Source organism: Durio zibethinus, chromosome 25, assembly GCF_047325235.1.
Source record: "Durio zibethinus cultivar Kanyao isolate XHJ-2024 chromosome 25, ASM4732523v1, whole genome shotgun sequence".
NCBI lineage: Eukaryota > Viridiplantae > Streptophyta > Magnoliopsida > Malvales > Malvaceae > Durio > Durio zibethinus.
The window spans coordinates 10,486,865-10,501,282 of NC_143186.1; positions in this window are offsets into that span (position 1 = coordinate 10,486,865).

Here is a 14,418-nt window from a genome sequence, read left to right on the forward strand (position 1 = left end):
TTGGCATATTTATTTTCCTTAATTCTGGTAGTTAATTTCCCTTGAGTATGTTTGTGGTGCCCACCTGTGCTTTCTCAAGAGGATAGTAATAGTATTGTATTTGAATTCGGAGTTTAATTTAATTTTTTCGTATAATCATTATTAAGAAGTGATATTTAATAAGTGTGAGATTCATTTGGCTTCTTTTTTTTTTCTTTTTATCTTCAAGCTGTGACTTCCTCTATAAAAGATATATATATATATATATATATATCACAATGAATATATATATATATATATATATATTGTGATGTAATGCTATTTATTTGTACAAAAAGAAAATGATACACTTGAAATAGTGTATGATATAACTTTGTAACCAAATTAATTTGCAGTGTGTGAATTAATGAAATTAGCTAAGGCATGTAACACAAATGCGAATTTGTTAGCATTTTAATCAACGCGTAATTTTCACTCGGCTAACAGATTGGGTAATATTTCTTGGATGTGGCGCATGGAATTGGAAGGAGATCTTCTTAATTTTGTTTAAGTTTAAAATAATACTAATATCAAGTAGAAATGAAAAAAAAAATTGCCTAATGTGTATACGTCGTGTACAATTAAAACTTAAAAATATTCATGAATCCTAAATATAATAATTTGTTGTCTCAAAAAAAATTACAACGAGGAAAATTAATAATGAATAAAATTAAGAGCAGAAAGTCAATAGGATCTTTAGATCAAGTAGAATTAATTTATGCAATGTCGTAATGGTTTTGTATCCACCTGATGAATTTGAAAATGAAAAAAAAAAAAAAAGAGTCGCTATCAATCTTTTTTGGTTAAGTGCAATTTGTCACCTATTAAAACATATTTTTTTAATGAAATCTTAAAATTAATTAAAATTTATTAAAAATATAATTTTAGGGTCTGCTAAACAGTCTGAGTTCGGGAGTCGGTTATGTGTAGGGAAGGATTAGTAATCCCACAATGCCCGTTTAAAACGGTACCAATTAATTATCTATTATCCATTGATTTTGATAAAAATAATCTTCTTATCAGTATTTAAAAAATAATTTTCTTGATTTTTCAATGATTAGTTTTTTTAAATATTTTTTTATTTATTGTTTCATTTTTATTCAAGAAAAATAAATCAAAACCTTTTTATTGAAATAACGCTTAAAATATTCCCATACGTTGGTAACATTAGAAGAGTTTTTTCTCACCTGGAGATTTTTTAGGCATCACTTCTCAAAATACCTTAGAATCTCATTTTCAGAGACTCAAATTTATTTTTCGTAAAAAAATTATATCGTGCATGCAATGCAAATGCTAACATATCGATGCACACATTTTATTTTACTCTTTAGAAATTTGATTGATTTTTATTACTTTTTTTTTTAAATGTTTTGAAGAAAAAAGTAATTTTTGTTATATTGAAGATTTTCTATAAATATTTCAATACATTGGTAATATTTAAAAAAATCTTTTCACCTAGAAATTTCTTAAAGCATCTCTACTCGGAATACTTTTAAAATCCCGTCATCAGATAAAATTTTTTTTTCTTATTTATTGTCACTTTATTCTTAATTTATTAGTTAATTTTTATTTACTATTTTATAATAAAAAAAAAATTTTCTTGTATTGAAAACCTTTTATAAATACTCTAATATATGGTTAGTATTTTTAAAAAAATAGTTTCACCTAAAGATTTCATAGTATCACTACTCAAAGTACTTTTGAATCTCATCATTGAATAAAATTTCATTTTTTCTTACATTTTTTATTTTTTTATTATTATTTTATAAAGCTTATTTTAAAAATTGACAAAATTATCAAAAATTTTAATTATGTATTTCATTATTTATTTTTATTATTTATTTTATTAATTATTATTAAAACAATAAAAATATATTTTAGCACATTTAAGCATTTTAACATGCATAAATACTAATAATAAAATTTTAAATAATAAAAATAATATTAAAAAATTAAAAAAAAAAATTTACTTAAACCAGTCAGTCAACAGTACGATCAACGTCAATTTGGGTTGGTCTGATTGGTTCGACGGTTTGGTGCCAATCCGATCTGGTCTGGGCTGGTTCAGCTGGACCAATCGAGAGTAAAAAAAAAAAGAGTCACTGAGTCAGGTGCAGGGATCTCGGGTCAGGTCTCGGGTTGATGCATGGATCCTTTGAGTTAAAACGGTACCGTTTTGCTTCTTGCCTAAATGGCATCATTTTAAAGGCTTATTTAAAGGTTAAATCAGCTATTTTTTTTTAGTTTTCTTCTTCTTTTTTCTCTTAGTTCCTCTCAAACACTCTCTCTCTCTTTAAAAACCCAAAATCTAGCAACTGTTGCATTGTGCCAGCCACTGTCGGTGGTTGTCGATCGTCGTTTGTCGGTAGTCGAAAAAACCTAAAATCTCCAAAAATTTTCCTTCAACCTCCTAAACATGGATCCAAGCTTAGTTTTGCAAAAAAAGGCTTTGAACTGTGTAGATTTATCCTAAAAGATTAGGTCACAAGGATTTTTTATTTTTATTTTTATTTTGCACTGAGATCTCGTTCAAGGGATTATGTATATTTTTTGTGTCTGATTCCTCTTTCTTTTTTACAAAAGGCCCTTTTTTTTTTTAAGAATCTAGCAGTGCTTTTTTTGGATTTTTTTCAGCCCTCTCTTCTCTTTCTTTTATTGTCGATTTCATTGCTTTATTTTGGTGGCCTAGGATTAGGGCAACCACCGACTGTTAGAATGACTATCGATGTTTGTCAAAGCTGCTAACAGTGCAATTATAGGTGACTGTCAGAGCTGCTGGTAGTGCAATTGCCGACAGTCACCAGAAAAATTGCTACGAAAAGAAAGACAAAAAAGATAAAAAAATAAAAAAATAATAAATAAAACGATATCTACAGCTGCCCCTCTTTGCCTATTTCTGAGAATCGGGAATAAGGCAAAGACAAACAAACAACCATTTTATTTGAAAAGAAGAAACATTTAGCATAAAATCCCTTTTTTTTAAAAAATTTAAAAAGTTCCTCTAATTAAAGGTTTAATTGAAAATTTAAAAAGGCTCCTTTCAGCAAAAACTTGACGACTTTTCAAATTTTAAACGGCTCTTCTAAGCAAATGCTCAACAACTTTAAAAGCTCATCTTGAAAAAGGTTCCTCTAAGCAAAAACTCGATAACTTTAAAAATTCATCTTAGAAATGCTCCTCTAAGTAGAGGCTTGATAATTTTAAAAATCCATTTAGGAAAAAGCTTTTCTAAGTAAAGGTTCAACAAATTGAAAATTCATCTTGGAAAAAGCTTCTCTAAGGAAAGGCTCAACAACTTTAAAAATTTATCTTGGAAAAGGTTCCTCTAGGCAAAGGCTCTATAACTTTTAAAATTCATCTTTGAAAAAGCTCCTTTAGGCAAAGGCTCTACAATTTTAAAATTCATCTTTTCTCGAAACTAATTTTTCATCTTTAAATAAGTAAACTCCTTTCTTTTGAAATCTCTTGTTTGATTATTACCTTTACTCAAATACCACAATTTTAGTTTTACCAAGAAAGGAAAAATCCTTGTCTTTGTTATAACTGTTCATAGATGCACATATTGAATGCTCTAAATGCAATGCATGTAATGCAATCAAAATTATTCATTTTTAATTGTGGTAAAAAGGCTCTCGAAGATTCTCGCCTTTTGCTTTTTTTATCAAAATTCCCAATAATCACCATATGACCAATCTGTTCTTATCGTCTGACCATTGTATTCTTCCTTAACAACATTTTTCTTTTCCAAAAATCTACAACATGCTTTTCTCATCCTTTTTCATCTACCTTTGTCAATTTCTAAAAAGTAATACTAAGATTTTTCGTGTTTGTTTTTTCATCATTTTAAGTTCAAGTCAAATAAAATGCTATCACACACTTCTCCTATTCATTTGTAAGGTGAACAAAGATATTGAATGAGATAAAATAATGGATAGGTGTTATTTATGAAGAAAAAAACATATTTCGTTAAACTGATAATAAGTACATAGCAACAAAAGTGTTCGGGTAGGAACAAAAGTACCTAAGTAATGATTAATAGATAATCATGAACAAAATATTCTCAGGTTTTTTTTCCAAAACTGAATTAGATGACTTCCTTGATTCTTCAAAGCTTGTCAAATTACACTTGCCCTTGTGTATTGTCTTTTGTAGGTTTTCAGCTTGTAGACACCCAATTGGGTCCAGGCCAAGATCAATTGGGCCTGGCCCAAATGGGTATAACCCAATTCAATTTTTTACCTTGTATTTTTTTTCTTTTTTCTTTTTCTTTTTCTTTTTCCTTCTTTTGTATTTTATGTATTTTATTTATTATTATTATTATTATTATTATTATTATTATTATTATTATGTATATCTTTATTATTTTTTTTCTTTCTGTTAATATTCATATGTAATTTATTTATATAGTCATATATTTATTATTATATTATAATTTATTTTTTTTTGGTAATATTTTTGGATTTATTTTATTTTTTAATTATCTGTTAATTTTATTTCATTCATTTATCTGATTTTTTTATTTATCCGATTATTATCATTATTTTCTTTTCTTTTCTTTTTTGAGGGCTGGGATCTAAAGTTGAAGAATCCCACTGTGAATGGGAATTCAATCAGAAGAGTCCAGTTGGATTCAAAGATTGAATTCCCGTCCAATGAGCAATTGGGTTTGATCAGGAACTCCTGATCAATCCCTATAAAAGGGACCTTTGGAACAGAATGAAGAACACAGAGAAAACAGTAAGCAAAAGCTACTGATTGAGAGAATAGGGGTGTATAGAGAGCTAAGAAAAGGTGTAGAAAGGTTCTGCAAACTAGCAGAAATTTTTTGAAGATTTTTGGCGATTTTTTTTCTGGGAATTTCTGGAAATTTTCATATTCCGGTTGAATTTTCTGATGAAATTTGAATTTTCTGACGAAAATTTCGGCCAACCTTGAAGTTTCCGATGACCTACCCAGTTTCTGACGAAGAATCCCAGAAACCGGTGATCTTCCGGCCAACTTTCGATGAAATTTTTTAGATTCCGGTGACATTTTCCAGAATTTAACGAAAATTCCACCGGAGTTCTTCGGCTTTTTAGAGAGAAGGGAGAGGAAAAAGGAAGAAGAGAGAGAGAGGGGAGGAGCGGTCTGCCGAAAAACAGAGGGAAGTGTCTTTTATACCCTCTCAAAACGACGTCATTTTGGCCTTAAGTAACCCAGAGGATCCGCACGTTTTTTCGAGACCCGACCCGACCCGAGCGTCGACCCGCTTCCTGACCCGCGCGTGCTTGCCCCCCTCAAAGCCGAGCCGAGCCGAGTTCCAAGTCGCCCCCCTGAGCCGTTCTTCTTCCTCGAGCCGAGCCGCGATCTGAGCCGCTCCAGGTTTTTTTTTTTTTTTTTAGAATTTCTTTATTTATTTGTTTTATTTATTTATTTATTATTTATTAGATTAGATTTATTTAATCTTCTTTTATCTTTATCTTATTTTTATTTTTGTTTCACTTTTCTTTATTTTTTTTTATTTTCACTTTTATTATTCTATTTTCTTTAAATAAAAATCAAAATTTCCAAAAAAAAAATATTTTTAGAAAAAAGTTGAAAGTATCAATTTTCCTTAGAAATAAATTTTAAAAAAAAGATTTTTGAGGAAAAATTGAAAGTATCAATTTTCCTTGGAAATCAAATTTTCAAAAAAAAAATATTTTTAGGGAAAAGTTGAAAGTATTAATTTTCCTTAGAAATAAATTTTCAAAAATGGATTTTTGCGGAAAAGTTGAAAGTATCAATTTTCCTTGGAAATCAAATTTAAAAAAAAAAATATTTTTAGGGAAAAGTTGAAAGTATCAATTTTCCTTAAAAATAAATTTCCAAAAAAATATTTTTGGAAAAAAGTTGAAAATATCAATTTTCCTTAAAAATAAATTTCCAAAAAATATTTTTGGGGAAAAGTCGAAAAATATCAATTTTTCCTACACAAGAACAATCATTCTTTTCTTCCTTTCTATTTTGATTTTGATTTTGATTTTTCTTTAACTAATCCGACGACGGAGCCTCTGCAAGTGAAACAGTAGTTTTTCTTGCATACTTCTGAGGTGAGGAAATTTTCTCAATTTTTTGCTAAAAGTGTTAGAGTCAATTGAGAATAATTTCCAATAATTAATTACTTGGTAAAATTTTAAGGCTTTTGGATAACACAAATTTAAGCTGGTACCGTCTTTTGATGGGCATTGTGAGGGTGCTATAACCTTCTTCACACGTAACCGAACTCCCGAACCCTGTTCTGGTTTGTAGACCTGAACCTATTCTTTTAGGGACCCTTAAACTTAGGTGTTCTCTAAAAAGACAGATTCTTTAGGTGGCCAATCACACCTAGATAAAAAAGATTGGTGGCGACTCCCTAAAGTCAATGTCTAGCGATAGATCCCTGGATCTTGATGTTATGACAGCTTGGCGACTCCATTGGGGACCTTGAGAGTAAGGCCAGCAAATAATTTGTGTTATCCAAAAGCCTAATAAAATTGAACCCTTCTGTATATATGTGTTATTATTCATTAATGTTTATTTGCTTTGTTAATTATGTCATTCATGTGCATGTGCATAACATGAGCTCTACACCCGAACTCCGTCCCTCTAGGAGGGAGTAAAGTACATATTACTTTCGTGAGGTCTAATGCCTCCGCAGTGGCTAGCGAAATACTCCCACTCAAATTGAACCTTTTTCGCTTGTAGCCTGTAATGGGTGAGGATTAGGATGCCTTACTAGTCTGTGATGGACAAGGATGTAAGGAACGATTTGAGGACCTTTAGACTCTGACTTTAAAACCGCATGTAGTGAACCTTAAGAGTGCCTAAACCTAGGATAGAGCCTTTTCTACCTAATGATAGATATACCCTGAAATTAGGACACAAAAAGGGTGTTTATCTAACCATTTTGATTGTTTAACTTTGTGTGTCATTTTCAATATCATATGTAATATTATGCATCAGCATCATTTTCATTTCATCCATGAAACTAACTATGTTGTTTGTCTGATTGTATGCATCTGCATTATTTTCATGATCATGTTTTAACACAATCATTTGCATTCATTTCATACTAGATTTCATTCAAAAAAATGTACATTTCATTTGTGTATCAAAGCATCATACATAAGGCACAGCATAACATTTCTAATCATAAGTATGGTACTCAAGGTCCGAGGATAGCTCCATCTAGCGAAAACCCTGCTCATCCATACAACACAAGATCCAGAGCAAGAAAAATAGAGGAGAAAAGTTCTCATAGATTTGAAAAGCTAGAAAAAGCTCAAGAGAAGATTGAAAGTGAGCTAAGTAAGATTCTGGAGGCTCTTAATAACATGAATAAAGGAAAAAAAGTTGAAGGAAGTACAAGCCAGCAAATTCCCCCATTACAAGAAGTGGCTGACCCTCTGTACCCTCCAAGTTTTGACCCACCTCAGGCCCAGTTTGCTCAAGAGGTCCCGCCACAACACTTCGCATATCCAACATATCCTGGAATGCCATCAGCTTTCAACTTAGGGCAGTATAGTAGCTATATAAATCCTGTCTTCACTGAAAAGGCAGCAGAACCAATTCTTAATCTAGATGATTTAAAAGAGAAGGAGAAGGAAAAGATGAGAGTGGAAGCTGAAGAAAATTCCAAGATTAGCATGCTAGAGCAAAGGCTAAGGGCTGTGGAAGGATTTAGCTTTTATGGGTCAGTTGATGCTACTGGGCTCTGCCTAGTTCCTGATGTGGTTATCCCCCATAAGTTCAAAGTACCAAAATTTGAAAAATATGATGGTACAAAGTGCCCCAAAACCCACATCACCATGTATTGCAGGAAGATGGTAGCTCGTGCTCATGATAAAAAACTCTTGATGCATGTTTTCCAGGATAGCCTTACTGGTTCTGCTGCCAGGTGGTATGTTCAATTGGATAGGACCCACATTCGCTCTTGGAGCGATATGACTCATGACTTCATCAGTCAATATCGACACATTATCGATTTGGCTCTTGATCGTTTGTCTTTACAGAATCTAGAGAAAAAGGCAAATGAGTCTTTTAAAGAATACGCCCAGAGATGGAAAGATATAGCCTCACAGGTTCAACCTTCACTGACTGAGAAAGAAACTACTGTATTGTTTGTTAGCACTTTGAAACCTCTCTATTATGAAAAGATGATAGGGAATGCAACAAAAAATTTTGCCGACATGGTGATCTCTGGAGAAATTATTGAAAGTGCCATAAAAAATGGCAAGTTGAGAGGAAGAGAAACCAAGAAGACATCAGAAAAGAAAGAAGCTCAAGCTCAAGCTGTGAGCTTTGATAGACGACAATTCAGGGGTTATCAACCCTATCCATCCCAAGGTTACTCTCTATACTATCCTGCTATGAATAATGCCTCATCCTACCCATACCAGCTAGCTCCACAACCATCTTATTTTAGCCCTCAAGATCTTACATATAGCCTTAACATTCAAGCTCCTGTAAGAACCCAAATTCGCCCTACTAACCTAGCAAGTGGCTCACGAGAACAACGGACTACTCGAGAAAAACCTGTATTTGATCCAATCCCTATGACTTATACAGAGTTATATCGAGAACTCTATAATAGCCATTTGATTGCCCCCAGCCAGGTGGAGCCGCTTAAACCACCCTACCCAAAGTGGTATGATCCTACAACCCACTGCGACTATCACTATGGAATTACTGGCCATTCTACTAAAAATTGCACTACTTTAAAGTATAAGGTGCAACGGTTGATCAATGATAGAATGGTAAGTTTTGATCAAGGAAAAGCAACAACATCTAATGTTAGCGCTCTGAGTGAAAGTCAAGAACAGAAAGGGTCTAGAGAATCATGATGAATTGAGGGGCAAGATGTCAATAGAGATTCTTCACCTTATCGCATAGGGGGACAATTTTAAAAAATAGAGATAAGGCTGGTTGAAGGTTTCTTTTATCATGTTAGGATTTCTTTTCAAGTGATTGTTGAATTTTTTTTTGCAATGTGACTTCACTTGTTATCATTTTAATAAAGGCAAGTCAATGCATTTCATTACATTTTTCTCTTTCACTTGACCATTACTCCATGCTCCGTTACCTTTCATAACTTTACATTCCCATTCTTAAATTTTAGATGATGAATATTTAGACAATGATAACAATAATTCTGGGATTTAATTTTGAGAACTCATCCATATTAATATGAGAAGATGATTTGAGCAAAAATAGGCTGTTACCGGAGGTAAAGTAGATATGTCTTGAAGATGTGTAATCTTTTATACAGATTCATAAGCTTTGTTCAATAGATGATGTTCAAGAAAGGTATTTACAATTGAGATGAAAAATGGCCATCTTTTTTTTACCATTCGAAAAACCAGTTATTGCTACCCCTTTGACCTGTTATGATTTCTTTTTCTAAAGAACCCTAACCAAGGATCACCCTCTACACTGGGGGGCAATCTTTGAAAAAAAAATTTCACAAAAGGTCTAAAAAATAAAAAGAAAATAAAATAAAAAATGCCACACGTGATTTGGGGTAAAGTAATGAGAATCCTTTGTGTGAGAAAAGAAAAAGTAGTGAAACGATGTGGGGCAAAATGCCAAGTTGTATCGAATGATGCTTTGGTTTTGAACCTTTTTAATACATGTTTTGAGCCTATTATATCCATATTTTTATGACCCTTCACCTTGGCCTACGTTACAACCTTGAAAAGTCTATTTGGATCAAGTGTGAATACTCAACTTGAATGGTCATATGTTGAGCAAAGACATGCTCATGATGAAGCAATGAAATCATGCTACATGAAAGATATCAACAATGGATGAAAAATGAAAAAAAGATGGTAAAAAAAAAAGAAAGAAGAAAGAAATGAGAAAACGAAAAAAAAAGATTCAAATTGAAAACCTGAAAGGTTGATTTTGATAGAAAAAGATCCAGGTCAAATGGCTTACATGAATGGAAGACCAAAGACATCTGAAGATCCCTCAAAGACTGGGGCAGAGCTCACTTCAACAGTAAATGGATTGAGTTTTTGAAAAAAAATCCTAGATTAATGTTGAAAATTATCTGAATATTCATCATTTGGACATACCATCCATCCCAATGACATGTATCCAATTTATTTCCTTTCCTATTCATTTTGTACCAAAATAGATCTTCATTGATTATCTTTACCATAATTCACCTTGTGTTCTCTCATTGTTACACCCCTAGAATGAATTGAGAAAATGCTTGATTGCATTGTATTTGTCAAGATTTGAAATGATACTGAATGAATGAATATGTGCTTAAAAGAGTCTTGCATTCATTTGAAAAGAAATCTAAGATGATAAGGAAATGGTAGAAACCCAAAAGAGATGATTTGGAAGGATATGCGATATGATCAAATGGAGGATATAATGGGGTAAATCTTGAAAAATGGTATAACCAAGTGATGAGTACAAGGATGAATTGGTCGATATGACTTGCAAGTTATGATTGAATGATGAAAACAATCAGTGGACAAAGTTTGTTTTGGAATGGTTAATGCTGATACACCCATGAGTAATGACCCAATGATGGTGGATGAAACTTGTTTCGAAATTTGTTAGTGCTGAAAAATTCATTGAATGATGGTCAAGTGATGATCGATTGATGAAGCTTATTCCAAAGTATTTGAAATTGAACAAGGAAGAATGTGAGTGGAAAAGACAATTAAGAGCTACACTAGCTCGATCTTAGCAGAGCAATGTAATTAGATCTCTGAAGAATCAAAAGGCTTGATGCCCAAGAAGAGCTTGAAGAACTTGAGTACCATACATTGAATAGGAATTATTTGGCTAACATTTGCATAGCATGCATTGAAATTCATATGCATTTGCATAGCATACACTACTTTCAGGAAAGTATAGTGTATAAATTCAAGAAGCAAGGGTGTTCCAACATCCCACATGGAGAAGACAGATATGAAGATATTTTGTAAAATTGAAAAAGAAAGAGCTTGTCAGGTAAGTCCCTAATCCTTGAAATAGGATGTCTTCTGGTATCAGGGTTGATTTATAAGACCTTTGGGCATAATCTCTTGAAATTCCTTCAAACACAACTTTCAAACTCCTTTGGACATGATTGTCAATGAGCAATTTACTTTCCAAAGTTCCGTTGCCTCTGTTTAGAGGAGCAATTTACAATCCAAAGTCGTGGTGCCTCTGTTTAGAGGAGCACTTTCCCAAAGTCGTGGTGCCTCTGTTTAGAGGAGCAATTTACTTTCAAAAGTCGTGGTGCCTCTGTTTAGAGGAGCAATTTACTTTTTCAAAGTCATGGTGCCTCTGTTTAGAAGAGCAATTTACTTTCCAAAGTCGTGGTGCCTCTGTTTAGAGGAGCAATTTACTTTCAAAAGTCATGGTGCCTCTGTTTAGAGGAGCAATTTATTTTTCAAAGTTGTTGAGCCTTTGTTTAGAGGAGCTTTGATCAAAAACAAAAAAAAACAAAAAAACAAAAAAAAAACACAAAAAAAACACAAAAAAAAGACAAAACAAAATATGACAATGTTGAGTTGAGTCTTGATTGGGTGTCTACGTCTTTGCGTAATTTTTGTTTCATAGAAAATGTGCAAAGAGGGGCAGCTGTAGACACTCAATTGGGTCCAGGCCCAGATCAATTGGGCCTGGCCCAAATGGGTATAGCCCAATTCAATTTTTTACCTTGCATTTTTTTTTCTTTTTTCTTTTTCTTTTTCCTTCTTTTGTATTTTATGTATTTTATTATTTATTATTATTATTATTGTGTATATCTTTTTTTTTCTTTCTGTTAATATTCATATGTAATTTATTTATATAGTCATATATTTCTTATTATATTATAATTTATTTTTTTTTTGGTAATATTTTTGGATTTATTTTATTTTATTTTTTAATTATCTGTTAATTTTATTTCATTCATTTATCTGATTTTTTTATTTATCCGATTATTATCATTATTTTTTTTCTTTTCTTTTTTGAGGGCTGGGATCTAAAGTTGAAGAATCCCACTGTGAATGGGAATTCAATCAGAAGAGTCCAGTTGGATTCAAAGATTGAATTCCCGTCCAAAGAGGAATTGGGTTTGATTAGGAACTCCTGATCAATCCCTATAAAAGGGACCTCTGGAACAGAATGAAGAACACAGAGAAAACAGTAAGCAAAAGCTACTGATTGAGAGAATAGGGGTGTATAGAGAGCTAAGAAAAGGTGTAGAAGGGTTCTGGAAACTAGCAGAAATTTTTTGAAGATTTTTGGTGATTTTTTTTTCTGGGAATTTTTGGAAAATTCCAGATTTCGGTTGAATTTTCCGGCGAAGTTTGAATTTTTTTCGACGAAAATTTCAGCCAACCTTGAAGTTTCCGGTGACATACCCAGTTTCTGGCGAAGAATCCCAAAAATCGGTGATCTTTCGACCAATTTTCGGTGAAATTTTCCAGATTCTGACGACATTTTCCAGAATCCGACGAAAATTCCACCGGAGTTCTTCGACCTTTTAGAGAGAAGGGAGAGGAAAAAAGAAGAAGAGAGAGAGAGGGGAAGAGCGGTCTATCGAAAAACAGAAGGAAGTGCCTTTTATACACTCTCAAAACGACGTCGTTTTGCCCTTAAGTAACCCAGAGGATCCGCGCGTTTTGTCGAGACCCGACCCGACCCGTTTCCCGACCCGCGCGTGCCTGCCCCCCTCCAAGCCGAACCGAGCCGCTCAAGGTTTTTTTTTTTTTAGAATTTCTTTATTTATTTTTTTATTTATTAGATTAGATTTATTTAATCTTCTTTTATCTTTATCTTATTTTTATTTTTGTTTCACTTTTCTTTATTTTTTTTATTTTCACTTTTATTATTCTATTTTCTTTAAATAAAAATCAAAATTTCCAAAAAAAAATATTTTTAGGAAAAAGTTGAAAGTATCAATTTTTCTTAGAAATAAATTTAAAAAAAGGGATTTTTGAGGAAAAGTTGAAAGTATCAATTTTCCTTGGAAATCAAATTTTCAAAAAAAAATATTTTTAGGGAAAAGTTGAAAGTATCAATTTTCCTTAAAAATAAATTTTCAAAAAAATATTTTTGAGAAAAAGCTGAAAATATCAATTTTCCTTAAAAATAAATTTCCAAAAAATATTTTTGGGAAAAAGTTGAAAGTATCAATTTTCCTTAAAAATAAATTTCCAGAAAATATTTTTGGAGAAAAGTCAAAAAATATCAATTTTCCCTACACAAGAACAATCATTCTTTTCTTCCTTTCTATTTTGATTTTGATTTTGTTTTTTCTTTAACTAATCCGACGACGGAGCCTCTGCAAGTGAAACAGTAGTTTTTCTTGCATACTCCTGAGGTGAGGGAATTTTCTCAATTTTTTGCTAAAAGTATTAGAGTCAATTGAGAATAATTTCTAATAATTAATTACTTGGTAAAATTTTAAGGCTTTTGGATAACACAAATTTAAGCTCGTACCATCTTTTGATGGGCGTTGTGAGGGTGCTATAACCTTCCTTACACGTAACCGAACTCCCGAACCATGTTCTGGTTCGTAGACCTGAACCTATTCTTTTAGGAACCTTTAAACTTAGGTGTTCTCTAAAAAGACAGATTCTTTAGGTGGCCAATCACACCTAGATAAAAAAGATTAGTGGCGACTCTCTAAAGTCAATGTCTAACGATAGATCCCCAGATCTAGACGTTATGACAGCTTGGATATGTCATTCTTTTAACTTTTTCTTTTTCTTTTTTTATGCAAAATATTTTTTTACAATATCTGAATTTATCGAAGTTAGTAAATCACTTCTGTCCATTTTTACCAAAATCAATGCCTACTAGAAAAGGTCTTTTTCACCACGTACAGGCCCTCCTAATTTGGTGTCCATTTTCCTCGATTATTATGTTGATTTGGAAGGATCCTTTTTTGCACTAAGTCTCCTTCTTGAAAGCAATGAGGGTAAATTTTATTATCATATGCTCTCATCATTCTCGTCTAATACAATTGACCATGGCAAAGTGCTGTAAGTCTTTTTTCTTCAATGAGATTCAACTACTTGTAGTGATTTCAAACTTATTTTGCTTCCTCTAGCTCTACTTTCATTAGAACTCTTAATGAGAAAATTTTTCCTTCGATTGGCAACACAACTTCTATTTCATAAACCAAAGAAAAAAGGTGGCTCCAATAGATGTTCAGACTAATGTTCTATAAGCATGCAAGGCAAAAGGTAACTTTTTGTGCCAATCTTTTTTAGTTTTAGTCATTCTTTCCATATTTTTTTTATATTCTTATTTGTAGCTTTGATTGTCCCATTCATTTTTAGACGATACGGTGTAAAATTACGATGACGAATCTTGAACTGAGTGCACACTTCATTTATCATTTTACTATTCAAGTTTTTGGCATTATCAAAAATAGTTATTTCTAGAAGCCCATATCTG